At 47.9% G+C, this 19,085-nt stretch overlaps 1 long non-coding RNA gene across 3 annotated transcripts; it reads left to right on the forward strand.

Moving 5' to 3' along the window:
* The first annotated feature begins 11,406 nt into the window (after nucleotides 1-11,406).
* On the forward strand, nucleotides 11,407-18,777 carry LOC129534623 (uncharacterized). Of its 3 annotated transcripts, none has more exons than XR_008681262.1 (5): nucleotides 11,407-11,495; nucleotides 11,936-12,020; nucleotides 15,896-16,024; nucleotides 17,983-18,166; nucleotides 18,405-18,777. It is a non-coding gene; the product is annotated as an uncharacterized lncRNA (long non-coding RNA). The 3 variants fall into 3 exon arrangements; XR_008681261.1 differs by lacking the exon at nucleotides 11,936-12,020 and adding an exon at nucleotides 11,801-11,884 and having other exon boundaries at nucleotides 11,422-11,495; XR_008681263.1 differs by lacking the exon at nucleotides 11,936-12,020 and having other exon boundaries at nucleotides 11,417-11,495.
* Nucleotides 18,778-19,085: the final 308 nt, after the last annotated feature.

Below are 19,085 nucleotides of genomic sequence, written 5' to 3' on the forward strand. Positions count from 1 at the left end.
CCACCCCGCCCCTAGGACTCATTTTGTTAGTGATCATTAACAGTTTCAGCCATTAGCTCTCAAGTTGGTTTGAATTTGTTGGTAAGATTAGCTCCCTATCACCTGAAAAGCTGAGAAAAGAAGGCCTAAGGGAATGAGACACATGTCTGAGAAGAGACAGACAGAGAGAGAGAGAATGTGTGTGTGTGTGTGTGTGTGTGTGTGTGTGTGTGTGTGTGTGTGTGTGTGTGTGTGTGTGTATGTGTAGGGCAACTACTGAAGGTGGGTAGGATGCTAGGGGCCTGGGTTCCCCAGGGAAGGCCCTGGGTTTGAAAAGAGCCCCAAATGAAGCCAGGATTGCTGAAGACAAGCATGTGAGTTTGCCAAGAGCTGCCCAGGGGTCTGAGGTGTCAGTCCACCCCTCTGCTCCCCACTCAGGTAGGGGCAGGTCCGGAGCTGCAGCAAGACAGGGAATTTCAGGCCCGGAGGTCTTCCCACTTGTCACCTCTGTTTCTTCTTCTCTGCCCAGGTGGCGCACATTCTGAAAGGCTCAGATTTCTTTCATTCAACCTCCTTTCTTCCTATTTTTTCTTATTGTCTGGCTCTTTCCTGCAGAAGGAAGGAGAAGAACTGGGTGTAAACCTTGACTCTGAGCTGAGGGCTCAGATGCTGGCTGAACTTCTCATTTGCACCAGGTGTAGGAGGGAAGTGGGCAGCCCAGCACAGAAGCAGCTCTCTGGCAAACAGCTTCCTCTGTAGGCCTCATGCCCTCCAACTGCAGTGCCCTCTGACCTTGTCACACTGCAGGTAGGGGACAGAACTAAGGAGCATCTGCACAAGCACCTAGCTGTAGTGAACTGAATAGTGTTCCCCCAAAAGATATGTCCAAGTCCAGACCCCTAGTACCTGTGCATGTGACCTTACTTGGAAATAGGGTCTTTGCAAATATAATTAAGATAGTACTTGTCTTAGTCCATTCAAGCTGCTAAAAGAAAAAAATATCACAAACTGGGTGGCTTATAAACAACAGAATGTATTGCTCATAGTTCTGGAGGCTGGGAAGTCCAAGATCAAGGTGCTGGCAGGTTCAGTGTCTGGTGTGGATTTGGATTTGCTCTCTACTTCATGGATGGCACTGTTGCGCTGTGTCTTTACATGGTAGAATGGGATAGTTAGCTCCCTGGGGGTTCCTCTTTTTTTTTTTTTTTTTTTTTGAGTCAGCGTCTCATTGTGTTGCCCAGGCTGGAGTGGCCCAGTCTTGGCTCACTGCAACCTCTGCCTCCCAGGTTCAAGCAATTCTCCTGCCTCCCAAGTCTCCCAAGTAGCTGCCTCTAGTCTCCCGAGTAGCTGAGGCTACAGGCATACACCACCATGCCTGGATAATTTTTGTATTTTTTTAGTGAAGACGGAGTTTTGCCATGTTGGCCAGGCTGGTCTTGAACTCTTGACCTCAGGTGGTCTGCCTGCCTTGGCCTCCCAAAGTGCTGGAATTACAGGCATAAGTCTATGCACCTGGCGTCTGGGGTCCCTTTTATAACAGCATTAATGCCATGAGGACAGAGCCCTCATGAACTCATCATCTCCCAAAGGCCCCACCTTCTAACACTGTCACACGAGGGATCCAGTTTCAATGTATGAATTGTATAGAAAACATTCAGACCACAGTCATAAGAATTTCAAGATGAGATCCAGGGTGGGCCCTAAATTCAGCGACTGCTGTCCTTACAGGGGAAAGGAAAGGGCAACGTGAGACACAGGGGAGAAGACTGTCTGAGGAAGGCAGGCAGAGCCGCAGAGATTTAGAGTTATGCAACCCCAGCCAAGAAACACCACAAGCCACCAAAAATTAGAAGAGGCAAGCAATTCTTCCCTAGAGCTTTCCCGTAAAGAGAACATGGCCCTGCTGATTTTGCAGAAAAGGGAAACTGAGGCACCAAACTACATCAGCACTCCCTGGGCATGGAAGGCTGGGCGCACAGCAGCACCAGCCAGGGCAGAGACGGTGCTGGAAGTCGATGCCCTGCCTCCCAGCTGAAGCCTTCCTACCACCTCCCTCGGGTGCTATCCTTTCACTCAGCCCCTTCAGAGCCAGAAGGCGTGGCCCACAGCAGTGTAGGAGTGCCCACGGCCCCGGGACCCCTGGCTGTAACCACACCCTCAGCTGCACCCTCAGGAGACCTTGCCTCCTGCTCCCTCTCCAGCGGCAGCGAGGGCAGTGCCAAGCTCACACCCTCCCAGAAGTGATTTCATGCCCCATAAGACGGGCAATCAAAAATAATAGACACACAGCAACCTGCCTGGGGCCTCCTGCTGCAGCGGGCGGCTGCTGAGGTGGCTACCTGGAAAATAAACCAATTCCCAGCCCCGGTGGGGAGAAATAACAGCATCAGTGAGGAGCAGGAGCTTCATCTTAGTCTGCAAAGCCCCAGCCAATAAGCGGGCTAAAAATAAGCACCTCTCCCAGCTGCAGCAGCACCCTCCCTTTCCTGACATGAGCTGGTCACGTGAGTTTCTCAGACTCTGGTGGGTTTCTCATGTCTAGGCAGGTGTCTGTCTGCTCAGTGGCCTTGCCTCAGATCTGGCTGGGGTGGCCTCAATGTGGGGAGCACAGGCTGCGGAGTGAGCCTAGGGAAAGGGTATGAGGACCTTCTGACTCCTCTGGGCTCCCTGTGGGTCCTTGGCTCGGTCATGCAGCCCCAGACTGCTTCCTGTCTGTGCTGAGCATCTGACTGTCACTGCTAAAGGACATTCTGAGTGCCATGCCAGAGCTGGGCACCCAGGGCCATCTGTCTGCACTTGGTGGGGAGGCGCGTGCAGACCCCTCGCTGTGGCTGGTTCTCTTCGGGCACAGTCTGTGATCCACAGAGAGTAGACCCTGGGTGGGCCTGTGTGTCCAGCATGTATTATGTGTGCCTCCAAAAAAATGAGTTGGGAGAGGTGGGGATGGTTAATGGGTACAAAAAAAAATAGAAAGAATGAATAAGACCTACTGTTTGATAGCACAATAGGGTGATTATAGTCAATAATAACTGAATTGCACATTTTAAAATAAAGAATGTCATTGGATTGTTTGTAACTCAAAGGATAAATACTTGAGGAGATGGATACCCCATTCTCCGTGATGTGCTTACTTCACATTGCATGTCTGTATCAAAACGTCCCATTTACCTCATAAATATATACACCTACTATGTACCCACAAAAATTTAAATTTTTTTTTAAAAGAATGAATCCAGTTTAAAGCAAAACAAAACAAAGAACCAACATTTTAGTAAGGAATTGGGTAAGTGAGGATTCTGCGGAACACCCACCTGGGGTAGCGGTTAGGATGTGGATTTATCTCAATTCTGCTGCCCTTGATGAGAAAACATTTTAATAATGCCTCTTTCGAAATATAGTCAAAATATGAGCCTCACAGAAATATTCCTTATATTGCTTCTTGTCACACACTGCATGAACTCTCAGGGGGACCTTTTGGCCCCCTCACCTTGGGATCATGCACACCCAGGCTCCCACTTGAGCCATGTCCTGGGTCCAGCTGGCTTCAGGTTTGCAACGTCTCTTACCTGGAGAACCACCAAAGTCTCCTCACCATCTTCCTGCCTTCACTCACTGTCTTCCTCCCCTTTGGGAGTTAATCAGTCCACTCTCCAGCTTAAAAAAGTTCAAAGACTTCTCCCACTGCTGGGCCTGACCCTTTCTAATCTGTGGCCAACCTCCTGCTTCACCCATGCCTGCTCACGCATCTTGTTCTTCAGCAAAGGAGACTGCATGGAGTCCACTCAATGCTCCTCATTTCTTCTTGCACCCTATGCCTTTGCTAAACGTGGTCCCCACTTTCTAGAACACCCTGTCCACCTTCGTTGTCTCTTGAAATTCTACTGTATTTTCAAAGCCCAGCCTGTGTGTTACTCTCTATCTCCAATTCTTCTCAGAGAAGAATTGGCCACTCCCTCTCCTTGGGTCTCCCTAGCACTTTCCACGGCTTTGTCAGAGTGCCTGCATTTCTCGTTATTGTTAGTTTCGTGTATATCTCCATGGCTGGATGGCTCAATCCTGAAGGTCTGACAGAAAACAGTGCCTGGCACATAATAGGTGGCTAATAAATGAAGCCAAACTACAGTTGACCTGCACACCCGTGATACAAATGCTTTTTATTGCAAGCCACTGAGATTTTTGAGAGTGCTTTATTACACAGCCTTATCAAGGCAAGAGCTGACTGAGACAAATTGCCCAGGGAGCCTGGGGCAATATGGGACTGCACACTTAGCACTGGCAGAACGCTATTCCAAAGGCATGGTGGGGCTGAGTGCCGGTGTTAGGTGTGAGGTAAGGTTGCTCTTGACATGGTGGTAGAGGGCTGATGTCATGTCAGACCACCCAGGTTCAAGTCCTGGTGCTGCCACTTGCTGCTGTGTGTGTGTCTCTGATAGAGTTACCCTCTCAGCAACTCATTTTTCCTTGTCTATAAAATATGAATCATAATACAGGGATCTGTCTCACGGGGTTGTCGTGAGAAACAGGGGAAACCATGCTGAGCCCAGTGCCTGGCACACAATGGGGGCTCCATGAGTGTCTGCTCTCAGTGGTCATGCATCGTTAGGAGTGACTGTCATTGGCTCCTCCCTCCCTGTGTCCAGCCTGCCTGCTCCCTGCCCAGTTCTGTGCAGGGTGTGCGTGTCTGTCGAGAGAAGCTCAAAGTGGGGGATGATGTTTCTCTGTTCATTTTCCATGTTTCCTCCTGAACTCCAGTGTTTCACAAGGGGCTGGTAGTGGCCCGTCCTGTCTTCCCCTAGAACTGCTTAGCATGGCTCCAGCTCCGTAGAGCGACGATAGGAAGTCACATCTCAGAAAGCAAGGGATGGGGACAGCAGTGACAGTGGTGACTTCATTCTCCCGGCTCTTACAGGTCGTGTGGACCCACTTCCAGGACCACCAGTTTCTAGAGATGGACAAGAGTCTTGAAGTGTCCACAGTCACCTCCGTGTCGGTGACATTGGCAGATAGTCATTCTAACCACATTCCCAGGAAACGGGGACTGTGGGGATTCAGGGATGGGGTGGCATAGACTCTGCCTTCTGGAAGCTTCTGGTCTGGCTAGGGTGGCCCGAGGGACATAGGAAATAGCTGAGTGGGTCATAGCATCGTGTACTGACAGGACTCTTGAAACTTCCCAGCCAAATGTCCCTTGAAAAAGGGACACCAGAATCTCCCAGGAAACACCTGTGAGGCCTGGCACGATGGCAAGGGCTTGAATAAATGAAAAGGGTGGCTGAGCTGCCTGGGCTTCCCTGGGCTTGCTGCTGTCCTTCTCCTGATGATCCACCCTGTGGAAAGCTGCAACTGTCCCATTGCCACCAAGGGACCACAGCGGCTGTTCTTTCACTGGCTCTTCCTAGGATGGAGCAGCCCTCCCCAGCAGCCTCCTTCCAGGCTGGGTTGCAAATGGCTCCCAAACAGAAAGACCCCTCCTGGGCTGCCATTTCCCAGGGATCTCAGCGCCCCAAAGCCAGACATGGGGAGGAGGGAGGAATCAGCTCCTGTAGATCTCTGATGCTGGCATGAGTGGGCAAGCCCCCAGCTCCCTGGACTCCTGCCCCTCTCTGCAAATGCAGGAGGAGATAGGATGATGGCAGAACATCTGGGCTGGAAGACTGTCAGGCGAGGAGGGTGGGGCATCTGAACAGACAGGTTGAGTAGCTTGCCCAAGGTCACACAGCTGGTGAGTGTTGAGGCCTGATGCTAGGTGCTCAGTAGATTCCCCCGGAGTGACTGGAGGTGGGAGCATTAGAGGCAAGACTAAGAGAGCCTTGGGAAGGAGACAAAGAGAGACACCTCCAGGCAATCTAAATAGACTAACACCAACAGAGGCACCTGGAGCTGAGAGCAGATGCCAGGCCAGGGGAGATGGGCTAGACTCGGAGGCGGAAGAAATGCTCTTCTGAAAATGATGTTGAAGGGCAGAGAAGAGAAGGACCCTAGAGAGACAGATGGAGAGGAATCAACAGATGGGCCTGCTGTCCCGCAGGGCAACGGCCCTCTCGCCACTCGGCCCCTAAGCTTGAAGGGCAGCATGTGGGGAATTCGCAGTGTGGGGGATGGGGCAGTGAGGGCCGCATCCTGACCAGAATTGCCCAGGCTCCTGGTGAGAGGAACCAAGTGCAGCAGGGGCTGCTGGCCAGGCCTGGGAGCCGAGGTTTTGGCTGCCACTTGCCTACCACGGACACCCCCCGCCAAAATGCCTCTCTTTGTCAGGACCAATAGACACAACCTCAGGGGCCATTTTTGAAGGGTTTCAAACCACCTGGGCAAGTTCCTTCTGTGGGTGGGCAGCCCAGATGGCAAGGCTGGGCACCGCTGTCCCACCCAGCATGGCCATGCAGCCTCGCAAAGGCAAGGGCACAGGCTTCTGTCACGCCTGACAGCTGTGGCTGGTGTGGGGTGGGGAAGGCCAGGCAGGACAGGAGGGCAGCAGCAGGCCAAGCCAGACCCCTGAGGCCTGTGCCTGCAGCCTGTGTCCCGACCTCACAGTGTCCTGGGACCATCCAAGCCCACTCACTCCTGTCTGGCAGCCAGCCTTGGATGTCACAGAGCACCACTCCCCATGTCCTCGGCCAGCACCACCGTCCGGCCTCGCTAGCCACAAAGGGCCGCCCAGGTTTGATGGGAGGGGACATTGACTCCCTCACGTCACTCAAGGTCACACTGTAAAAAGAGCAGATGAGATGGGAGATAGCATTGTAGCCATCCCCAGAGTGTGTAATCTGCCACACCAGGCTATGCCCACAAGACAGGCAGCCCTTCCTTCCATGTTCCAATTATCATGAGTCCCCACAATGCCTTCCTCCAGTGTCTTAGTCTATTTCCCGCTACTACAACAGAATACCACAGATGCAGTAACATACAGTGAAAAGAAATTTATTTGGCTCACTCATCTGGGGGCTTCCACCACATCCAAGACCAAGGGGCCACATCTGGTGAGAGCTTTCTTGCTTCATCATAACATGGCAGAAGGCATCACATGGGGGAGAGAGATGGGGAGAAAGAGAGAGGCAATCAGGCTAAACTTGTCCTCTCATCAGAAGCCTACTCCTGAGATGATGGCATTAATCTATTCACAAGAGTGAGCCCTCATGACCTCTTAAAGGCCCCAGCTCCCAATACCATCACAATGGCAATGAAATTTCAACATGAGTTTTGGAGGCGGACATTCAAATTGTAGCACCCAGGTATATCCGTGAGTGTCCCAAAGATACTCCATGTCTCATTGTCCTGTGGGAAATGACCTCGATGCCATGGTGGCCTCTGTATGCCAGCCATCCCAGAGATCACAAGACAGGGAAGCTCATAGATGAAGTGATGATTCTCAAATGACACGGCTTATTAAACCAATTAAAAACACACAGCAGGAAGCAAGGGTGAGTGAGCACACAGGCTAGGGTGCCCCTGGGGTGGATGGAGCACACACACCCCTGACTCCTGGGTGCACGATGTTCCCATGACCTGTTGCTCTCTGCTGCATCAGCTTTGTCCCTGGTGCTGGGGCTGTGAGGACCAGAGCCAGGCAGGCAAAGGGGTTCAGCAGACGAAAATGCCCGGAGCATGCACGCACTTGCTGCAGCAGAGGGGTGCAGGGGCAGCTCTGGCTTGCCAATTAGCCTGATGAGCATCTATTAGCTTTTTTAAAGATTCAAATCCATTTGGTGCTCTATTTAGATTATGGAAAGCATTTTCCACAGTAAGAGTTAATAGAAGTTAGCATCTGGGATGTTTAAGTAATGAATTTACTAATTTTCTTGGGCATAGGACACGTGAAGCCAGAATGTGTCACCCGTGGGTGGCCAATTTAAGATCTCATGAATATTGAGTGTGTTGAGTGCCCTGTGGGTGTTGAGTGCATCATGGATATTTGATGCCTTATTGTTTCTTCCCCCCTTCCTACCTGCTGGTGACACTCTTGTTTCATTCTTTTTAAATCTCTGTTCAACGTACATATATTCTGTATACTCTGTGTTTACTATGCATGTTTCACCAGCTATTTGCTTCTGTAAGTAGCTTCTGTCATGTTTTACATCAGAACCGAATATTCTTAAACCATCTGGCCAGCACACAGTACACGGAGACACTGGGAAAGGCTGCTGCAGGTGTTTGACCCGAACTTCATCTTCTGACATATTCTTGCCTCTCCTTCCAGTCACCGCTCTTCTGGATTTCCTGCTCCTACAACAGAATACCACAGACGCGGTAATTTACAATGAAAAGAAGTTTACTTGGCTCACTCATCTGGAGGCTTCCATCACATCCAAGACCAAGGGGCCACATCTGGTGAGGGCCTTCTTGCTTTGTTGTAACATGGCAGAAGGCATCACATGGGGGAGAGAGATGTGGGGGGAGAGAGATGGGGAGAAAGAGAGAGGAAATCAGGCCAAACTTGTCCTTTTATCAGGAGCCTCTTGATACCTTCCTTCTGGATACCCAGGCCTCTGCTGGTGGCCATGACCGAGGACCTCACTCCAGCATCAGGCAGGGACTACTCCTTTCCCCTTTAGCCCTGCCTCTGAAACCCAGGACAGGCCTCCCAGCTGCCATTGGAAGTGGCTACCCTTGTAGCCCACACACCCCAACCTGCTTGGTAGGGCCAGCTCCCTTACTAGCACAGCTTGCTGCACAGGCCAGAGGCCAGCTCGCCAACCTGAAAGTGTTCCCAGCAGAGCCAAGCCAGGCTCAACAAAGACCTCCCCATTCTCAGCTCTGGGCCTGCCTCGTTTCCTATGGGGCTAGCCATAGCCATGCCTTTTAAAGGGAACTCCAGTAGGGTGTGGTTGGCCCCTGTCCTACAAAAGAGTCCCCACAGCCCAGCAATGTCCTTCCAGGCCCTGGTTTATGCAGTCACGTTCCTGCATGGTGTCACTAACCACCCTTCCCGCGCTGTGCTGGGCAAAGGCCATCCCAGTTCTTACCTAGGTCTTTTCTTGAGTGCAAGGTAAAGAGGGCCTGCCTCACCCCTTCCTCAACCATATTGCCTCCTATGAGCAAAGGCTTCTGTTTAATTCAGTCACCTGACATTTACTGAGCATCCACTATGTGCCAGACACTATTCTAGCATCTGGTGATTCAGCAGTAAACAAAACAGACAAAATCCCTGCCCTCATGGCCTTTACATTCTAGTGGGGGAGTGTTATGAACTGAATGTTTGTGTCCCCTCCTAATTCATATGTTGAAATAAAATCCCCAAGGTGATGGTATTTGGAGGATGCCTTTGGGAGGTGATTAGGTCATGAGGGGAGAGCCCTAATGCATGGGATTAGTGCCCTTTTAAGAAGAGGCCAGGCTGGTGCGGTGGCTCATGCCTGTAATCTCAGCACCTTGGGAGGCCTAGGGGGGTGGATCACCTGAGGTCAGGAGGTGGAGACCAGCCTGGCCAACATGGCGAAACCCCGTCTCTACTAAAAATACAAAAATTAGCTGGGCATGGTGGCAGGCGCCTGTAATCCCAGCTACTTGGGAGGCTGAGGGAGGAAAATTGCTTGAACCCGGGAGGCAGAGGTTACAGTGAACCAAGATCACACCACTGCACTCCACCCTGGGCGACAGAGTGAGATTCTGTCTCCAAAAAAAAAAAAAAAAAAAAAGAGGCCAGAGGGCTAGCTCGCTCTCTTTCCACCATACGAGGGCCCACAAAGTCAGCAGTCTGCCACCCACATGCCTGAAGGTGCTGGGAACCTGATCTCAGACTTCCAGCTTCCAGAACTGTGATAAATACATTTCTGTGGGTTACAAGCCACCCAGTATATGGTATTTTGTTAATAGCAGCCTGCACCAAATCAGGGAGACCGACAAGACGCCACATAAATACATGCCACAGCATTGGAAGGTGCCGAGTACCATGGGTGGGCCGGGGAGGACTATACCAGGGAAAGGGGTGAAGATTGTGGGGCCCAGAGTTGAGCTGCAATTTGAAACAGGGTGGTCAGGGAAGGCTTCGGTGAAAAGGCAATGTTAAGCAAAGTCTTGCGGCGCAGGAGAGCACCTGCATGGGAATATGTGGGAAGGGTGCTCTGGGCAGGGAAGCAGCCAGTGCAAAGAGCCTGAGGTTTTGTGCAAAAACAAACATATCTTCTGGGTTTTAGATTTTTTAAAAAAATAATCTCTGCCTCTGCAAGGGAAAGTTTTTCCCAAAATGAGTAAAGGGAGGATCAGTCAGCGGAGGCCAAGCTTCCACCTTTGGGTTAGGCTCTTGGGTGGGTAGGCGTCCACCTACCCAGACTCCAGCAAGGTCCTTCTCTCACACCAAACAACGAAATGGCTTCCCAGAGGGCTCCATCTCAGAACAAAGGGAAAGTTGGTCCCAGAGACAAATCCAGATTTCTGCCCTTCAAGGAAGGAGTTGCTTTTAATCCAGAAAGAGCAATCTTTCCAACATTCCCACATTTTAAGTCCAGTCTTTCTTGGACAGCCTCTTGGCATTTATTTAATATTGAGGGGCCAGTACACCTGTGAAACCCTTCGAAGTATGATGATTATTATTCCATTTTGCAATTTGAGAACCAAGGTTCAGAGACAGTAATTCCTATGCCCAAGGACACACAGCCAGCTGGTAGTAGAGCTGATGTGCAAATCCAGGGTGCTCCCTCTGTGGTCCTTTCTGATGCGGGTCCCTTTCCAGAACTGTTGTTTGGGATTCAGGCAGAGGCTCTGGAGGGCCCTAGCCCTGACTGCCCCTCTGGCTGGGAGAGGGTTCTGGGACACAAGTGCCATGGCCCTCGGGATTCCTTGCTGAGCCCAGCCCCAGCTGCACCCTCCTTACTGCAGCCAGATGGGGTTTTTCACACCCGCTTCCATTAGAGGCTGCGTATCCTTGGCCTCAAAGCCTCAGGTGGCTCTTCTGAGAGATAGGAATAACGCCTGCTACCAAGGTAAGGCATCTTGGCACATAGCAGATGCTAGGTTAATTGTTAATATTATACCCTTTTCACTCTGGGGTGGGTGATGAGGGCTCTGGGTGCATCAGAGGTGGCCGTGCCCAGCCCCCTTCCCCCAGTAAATCTGGCCTTGAGAGTCCCCGAGGGAACACACAGGACACACGGGGGCCTCAGGGCTGGGCTGGCTCCTTGAGGCTCTTACCATTTTCCATCTTCCCTTTCTTCACGAGCTACAATAATTTAACAACCTCAGGAGCGAAAAGATAGCTTGGGGAGCAAATGTGGACTCACTGAAATTAAAGTTAAATTGGAATAAATTAAATTAAATGGCAACTTTCCGGTGCTCATCTCTCAGGCCAAATTATTGTGCAGCGTTTCTGGCTGCAGAGGAGAGGGCTTTGGCGGTGGATTCTGGCACTTCCTGGCAGCTCCCCCAGACGCCAGAGTGTGGGGTGGCCCTGGGGAGGCGACTGCCTTTGGCAACTTCTCCTAGCTCAGGGAGGAAATAGTGGAGAGCACAGGCAGCCGGAGACTTAAGCTGGCTGCTCCCACCTCCGCCTCTCCACGCTTCCTGCTTCCACCATGAAGCCGCTGGTACGGTGAGGCATGACCGCTGCGACTGGCAGTCCCCAGCCCTGGGCCCTTTGGCTTAAGGAGGTGCAACCCTGATTGGCAGCCATGGGGCTTAGAGCACCCACTAGGTTCACAATGATCGTGACCCCTTAGGCTTCTAAGGCATAAGTTATAGTCGGGGGAGGTGGGAGTCCCAGCCGCCCTGGCTGCCCCGTCTCTCCTAACCTGCCCTGCCCTGCACACTTCAGGCCAAAGCAAACCAGATTCCAGGGCAGGCTGGGGCTCATGGGCTGTACTTCCTTCAGCTTCCCATCCAATTCCCCCAGGGTTCAAAGAAGAAAATTGGCCACAAGCACAGAATTCTTTCAAGTCCCAGTTTTTAAATTCATGTGCACGCTGCCTTCTGCTCGGTAATGTATTCATGTTGATTTTAATGTGTAATGTTTGACACTATTTACCAGTGAGTAAAACCGACATGCCTGGAGGCTGTGCCCCTTTATCCTGGATCTTCCGGGAGGCCCTGGCATGAGGCCTGACAGCCCCTGGGTAAGAATGAACCATAGGGTCTGTCTGCCCTTCTCCCCAACACCCTGTCCCCCCCAATCCCCCCCCACCCCCCCGCCGGCTCCCAGGCTGGACTCCCTAGAAGGTAGGAAAATCCCAAATTTACAACAACGTGTGTGAACCTTGAGGACAGTGTGCTAAGTGAAATAAGCTGGTCACAAAAGAACAAACACTGTGGGATTCCACTCAGATGAGGTGCTTAGATTAGTGAAATTCACAGACAAGGAAAGTAGAATTGTGCTTGCCAGGGGCCGGGGTCTGGAGAGGAACGGGGACGTAGTGTTTAACAGGTGTAGAGTTTCAGTTTTGCAAGATGAAAAACAGTTGTGGAGGTGGAGGGTGGTGATGGTTGCACGACATGAATTACTTAATGCCACTGAACTGCACGCTTGGAAGTGGTTGAGATGGCACATTTTACATTACATATCTTGTACCACAATTTAAGAAACAAACAGACAAGGCCATCAAGGGGCAGAGGTGGCCTGGCGTGTTTACCCACCCAGGGTCTCACTGCCAGGCAGGGCCAAGGTCAGGGTCAGGGGCTGACCCTCCTATTCTTGAAGAAGATCCCGGACCTGCCCTGCTCTCTAAGGAGGTGGCGGCAGATGCAGTAGATGTGGCTCTCTAGCCACCTGGGTTGTCCCCAACATCGGGGCTGGAAGAAGCCCTGGAGAACAGTCATTCCAATCTCTGCATTTTACTGATGAGGAAACTGAGGCCAGGAAGGGGGAGCCACCTCTCGAAGTCACACAGACAGCAATGGCCAGCTTAGAGGACTTATTTCTCTCTTCTGGTGACCCAGCAGCTATGAAAGGCCAGAGTAGGTCACGGAAAGCCCTTCCTCGCAGCACCAGCCCCTTGTCACTGACCCCTGGCCCCTCTTCTAAAAGAGCACCAGTAACCTTTGCCGCTCCTCAGGCTGCAAGCCGGCTGATTAATTAACTAACCCTTGTTAAGGGCTCAGGCACAGGCTAATGGGCAGTAGGTATTCTCATTATTATTTTTAATCAGACTATGCAATTTTATAGCTCCCGTCACCCAAGGCTATTGCGTGTCTCTGTGTCTCTGGAAGTTAATTAAGACTGCCAGGGATGGGCTCACGGAGGGATAGGAGGCCCAGGGCTGGGCAGCGGGAAAGCGCAGAGATACTGATTCCCCTCAGGGCCCCCACTTAAGGGGGAGATGTGAGAGGGTTGGCAGAGGGCAGGTCAACCTGTGCTGAGCCCCAGGGTCACCTGACGGAGCCCACCCCAGGGAGGCAGGAAATGAGCTGCAGCACTCATAGCGGCCCCAGGTTCCAGTCTCTGGCTCTCTCACAGAGAGCATCTGGGCTACATGAGCTTAGGAAACTGCGCTCCTGCAGGGCACCCCAGTGGCTGGGTAGCCTTGCTCTGGCTCTGTCATCCAGGCTGGAGTGCAGTGGCCCCATCAGGGTTCACTGCAGCCTCCACCTCCTGGGCTCAGCTTTCCAAATAGCTGGGATTACAGGAAAGCACCACCACGCCTAGCTAATACTGATTGATTGATTGATTGAGACAAGGTCTTGCTCTATCACCCAGGCTAAAGTGCATTGGTGCAATTATAGCACGCTGCCACCTCAAACTCCTGGGCTCAAGAGGTCCTCCCACCTCAGCCTCCCAAAGAGCTGGGAATACAAGCATGAGCCACCATGCCCAGGCTGTGGAGCCTCTTAGAACACGCCTTATCACATCACACTTCTCTAAAGATCATGCTTCATAGCTCTTCCTACTCTGGGATCAGAAAGATCCAGACTTTCCATGAAGGGAGAGCTGGAAGGAGCCTTTTATGAAGACAGCAAAAGGATTCACTGAAAACTACAGGAATGAGACCGCTATATGGTTTGCTATGAACCAAACACAATTATTCACAACAAACTATGGACAATATATAAATTAGCCTGATATAAATTTATGTTTTTTATGATTTGAAGTTTGAATTCATTTCAATTACAAGTTAATATATCAATACTTGAATCTATTCACCTTTAAAATTATCAAAAATAAATCTAAAGTCTCCATTAACCCAACAGTTTTGCCCCTCTCCTATCTCCAGAGGTAGACCACTATTATGATTTTGGTGTGGATCCAAAAGATTAAAAAATTTTTTGAAATTCATTAGATATACCCACAGAAAATAGATAGTATTGTTTGGGGTATGTGTTTTTAAAATAATATAAATGGTATGCATATTCTGCAACTGTTTTTTTTTTTACTTAACAATTTTTTTTTTTTTTTTTACATCTTAGATTTGAAGATTTTAGATAGATTTAAACCAGGTCCATTCCTTTTGGAATGAGGTGCAGCAGAGTCTTCTGTCCTAAAAATATATCACATTTTGCTTATCCATTCCACAACTTTGCTATTTCAAAAATACTTCAATGATCATTCCTGGGCATGGTTCCCCATACATGTGTGAGTATTTGTTTAGTGCTGACACACAGAAGCATAATCACTATGTTATACGAAATGCGCATTTTCTGCTTTGAGTAGATACGATCAAATCACTCTCAAGAGTGGCTGAGATTCACACCCTTCCCCCAGCGGTTATATGAGCATGCTCATTTCCACACGCCTCAGTAGCACTTGATGTTAATAAAGAATTTATTTTTTGTCAAGCTGATGATTAAAAATAGTATCTCCTAGAAGTTTTGATTTGCATTTTCTTGATCACTCTTGGGGTTGAGCATCTTTTCATGTGTTTATTGGCCATTTATATTTTCTCTTTTGTGAATTACACATTAATATCCTGCTCATTTCTTTTCTCTTGGGTCATTTTTCTTTTTCCTATTGATTTGTAAATGCTCTACAAATGATGAATTTCAATTCCTTTTCTGTACACTTAAAATGTTTGTCACCAGTCACTAGTTAAAAGGCAATGTTGATTGTCTTTTAAATGTGTTTATAGTATTTTGTACCTTGTACAAATTTTAAATTTTGATTTGTAAAATTTCCTTTATGATTTTTAGACTTTGTGTCTTGTTTAAATAAGCCCTCTTGGCTGGGCACAGTGCCTCACTCCTGTAATCCCAGCACTTTGGGAGAACGAGGCAGGCGGATCACTTTAGGTCAGGAGTTCAAGACCAGCCTGACCAACATGGTGAAAGCTACTAAAAATGCAAAAATTAGCTTGGTGTGAAACATTTCTGTAATCCTAGCTACTCAGGAGGCTGAGGCAGGAGAATTGCTTGAACCTGGGAGGCAGAGGTTGCAGTGAGCCAAGATCACACCACTGCACTCCAGCCTGGGTGACAAAGTGAGACTCTGTCTCAAAAATAAATAAATAAATAAATAAATAAATAAGCCCTCTCTACCCCAAAGTGAAAAAAGATGGTCTTCTTAATTTATTCTAATAATTTTAAAGTGCTTCTTTTTTACATTTAGATCTTTAATTCATCTGGAGTATACTTTTGTGGCAATAATGTCTCAGAAATAACTACATTTGCTAGTCTCCTTTGAAGCTAGGGACTCCCATGTGACCTAGCTCTGGCCTAGAAAAAGCAAGAAGTCTATGGGGGAATTTCTGGGAAAGTTTTTCTGCTATAGGCACTGCCCCTTCCTTTTCCTAATTTCCCTCTTTCACTTCCTGGAATGTCGGTGTGTTATTCTTCAGTAAGAATTTCAGAATTTGTGTGTCAAGTGTCATGAAAAATCTTATTGAAAGTTTTATTGGGCTTTGTATCAGCTTTTAGTAACAGAGGCAAACAGATATTTAATATAATAGGATTTTAAATTTTGCATAACAGGTAAATCCAAAGGGACGCAGACCAGAGCTAATGCAGAGACCGCATGGTGTCCACAAGAAACTGAGCTTCTTTCTTTTTTCTCTACTTTTGTCAGTATTTGGCTTTTATCTTCTTGGACCCAATATATACTGGGCACAGCATCTTAACAGCAATATAAACTCGAAAAAGAACCTAATAAAAAATGTACAAGACCTATAATGGAGCCTTCCCATCCATGAACATGGTATCGTTTCTATTTATTCAACTCTTTTCTTGCATATTCTTCTGGAACAACCCTACTTGGTCATTGATTGATTAGTAATTCTGTATTTGTGTGTATAAGTGGAAGTGGCTGTAGTTTTCCCTCTTGTGCTGTCCATGTCGACTTTTAGGATCACAGTGATCCTATTATCAGAAAATTAGATTAAGACTTTCCCATCTCTTTTCTGTATAAACTGGAAGTTTATCCAAAATGAGTATTATGTAATAATTTAAAAGTTGGGGCCAGGCATAGTGGCTCACAACTATGATTGCAACACTTTGAGAGACCAAGGCAGGAGGATTGCTTGAGGGGCCAGGAGTTCAAGACCAGCCTGGGCAACATAGCAAGACCCTGCCTCTAAAATAAATAAATAGGCCAGGTGTGGTGGCTCACACCTGTAATCCCAGCACTTTGGGAGGCTGAGGCAGGAGAATCATTGGAGCCTAGGAGTTCAATCCCACTCTGGGCAACAAAGCAAGAACCCATCTCTAAAAATATTTTTTTAATCTAAAATAAATCAATAGATAAATAAATTAAAAAAAGCTTCATAGAACTCACGTTAATATACCCTCTGGGTCTGGTACTGTCTTAGTTGGGCAGCTATTATAAAATACCATAAACTGGGTAGCTTATAAACAACAGAAATTTATTTCTCATCGTTCTAGAGGCTGGGAAGTCCAAGATTGAGGCACCAGTAGATGAAGTGTCTGGCGAGGGTCTGCTTCCTCATAAATAGCACCTTCTATGAGGTGGAATAGAAGCAAACTAGCTTCTCACATGGTGGACGGAAGAAGCTAGTTCTCTGGGATATCTAATGCCATTCATGAGAGCTCCACTCCTGTGACTTAATTACTTCCCAAAAGCCCCCTTCTTTTTTTTTTTTTTTTTTTTTCTTTTTTGAGACGGAGTTTTGCTCTTGTTGCCAGGCTGGAGTGCAATGGTGTGATCTGGCTCACTGCAACCTCCACCCCCCAGGTTCAAGTGATTCTCCTGCCTCAGCCTCCTGAGTAGCTAGGATTACAGGCATGTGCCACCATGCCCAGCTAATTTTGTATTTTTAGTAGAGACGGGGTTTATCCATGTTGATCAGGCTAGTCTCGAACTCCCGACCTCAGGTGATCCGCCTGAGTCAGCCTCCCAAAGTGCTGGGATTACAGGTGTGAGCCACTGCACCTGGCCCAGGTCCCCCTCTTAATACCATCATGTTGGGGATTCAGATTTCAACATATGAATTTTTGGAGAGACAAAAGCAGTCTGTCTATTGCAGGTACTTTTTGAATTTGGTCACTGACCACAATTTCGGATTTTTCCATGTTTCTTAGCTTATTCAGGTATTTTACTTCTTCTTGAGTCTATTTTTAAATTTATTTTTGTGTAGGTTTTCACATTTATTAGTAGAAAATTATAGATTCTTTATATTTTACTAGTCACTTTTGTCTGTGGATATAATCATTTTTTATTCCCGATGCTGTTTGTTCAGCCTTCTCATTTTTCTCTTTATTTTACTTATCCAAGGTTTGTCTGCATTGATAATGTTTTAAAGAACCATGTTTTATTTTTGTTCAGCAACTCTTCTACTGTTTTTCTTTCCTTAAATCTTGCTTTTATCATTATTCTTTCTACTTTTTTCATGACGTTGTTCTTTTTCTAGCTTCTTAATTTAAAAGCACAGTTTATTTCTTTTTAGCCTTTCTGATTTTCTAATAAATGTATTAAGACTTTTTCTGTGAGTACAATTTTGGCTACCTCCTGCAAGTTATGTAGTGCTCTCATTTTTATTCAGTTATAAATCATTTATAATTTTCATTATTGCCTTTTTCTTAACAAAAGTTATTTAGAGGTTGTAATCCTTGCCATCTTAAAATCCATTTTGGTTGATATTAACATTGCTAATTCTGGCTTTCTTTTGAATAGATCTAATTGTATCAATCTCACTTAAGATTTTGTAGGTACAGGTTGAATATCATTTATCCAAAATGCTTGGGACCCGAAGTGTTTCTGATTTCAGACGTTTTTGGATTTTGGAATATCTGCATACACAAAAGGAGCTATCTTGGGGATGGGACCCAAGTCTAAATATGAAATTCATTTTTTTCATATACACCTTATGCACATAGCCTGAAGGTAATAACTTTTTCTCTGAGTACAACTTTGGCTACCTCCTATAAGTTATGTAGTGCTCTCATTTTTATTCAGTTATAAATCATTTATAATTTTCATTTTTACCTTTTTCTTAACAAAAGTTATTTAGCGGTTGTAATTCTTGCCATCTTGAAATCCATTTTTGTTGATATTAACATTGCTAATTCCGGCTTTCTTTTGAATAGACCTAATTGCATCAATCTCACTTATGTTTTTGTAGGTCCCGTGTTCCTCTCAACTTGCGGGGCTGTGGAACGGACCTATTTTCTACCTAAGCTCTCATATGCATTGCCTCCTGATATGGTTTGGCTTTGTGTCCCCACCCAAACCTCATCTCCAATTGTATCCCCAGGTGTTGAGGAAGGGCCCTAGTGGGAGGATCTGATGATTGGATCATGGGGGCGGTTTCTTCCGTGCTGTTCTCATAAGAGCGAGTGAGTTCCCACGAGATCTGGTGGTTTTATAAGAGGCTCTTCCTCCTTTGCTGTGTCTCCTGCCACCTTGTGAAAAAGCTGCTTGCTTCCCCTTTGCCTTCCGCCATGATTGTAAGTTTCCTGAGGCCTCCCGAGCCATATGGAACTGTGAGTCAATTAAACCTCTTTCCTTTATGAATTACGTAGTCTCAGGGAAGTTCTTTATACCAGTGTGAAAATGGACTAATACATCTCCCCTGAGACAAATCCCCAAATTCTTGCTGCCTGACCCAAAGTGCTGTGTGTGTGTGTGTGTGTGTGTGTGCGCGCATGTGTGTGTGCGCATGTGTGCACTCGCATTCTGGCAGCTTCAACCAATCTCCGGTCAGGGGTTCCTGGGTCTTTCCCTCCCAGAATCCACCTCTGGTCCTGCAGCTCCTTCTGGTACTGGGAGACATCCCAGGATATGTTGCTAACTGTATTGACTC

This window comes from Gorilla gorilla, chromosome 6 (genome assembly GCF_029281585.2).
Source record: "Gorilla gorilla gorilla isolate KB3781 chromosome 6, NHGRI_mGorGor1-v2.1_pri, whole genome shotgun sequence".
NCBI classification, from domain to species: Eukaryota; Metazoa; Chordata; class Mammalia; order Primates; family Hominidae; genus Gorilla; species Gorilla gorilla.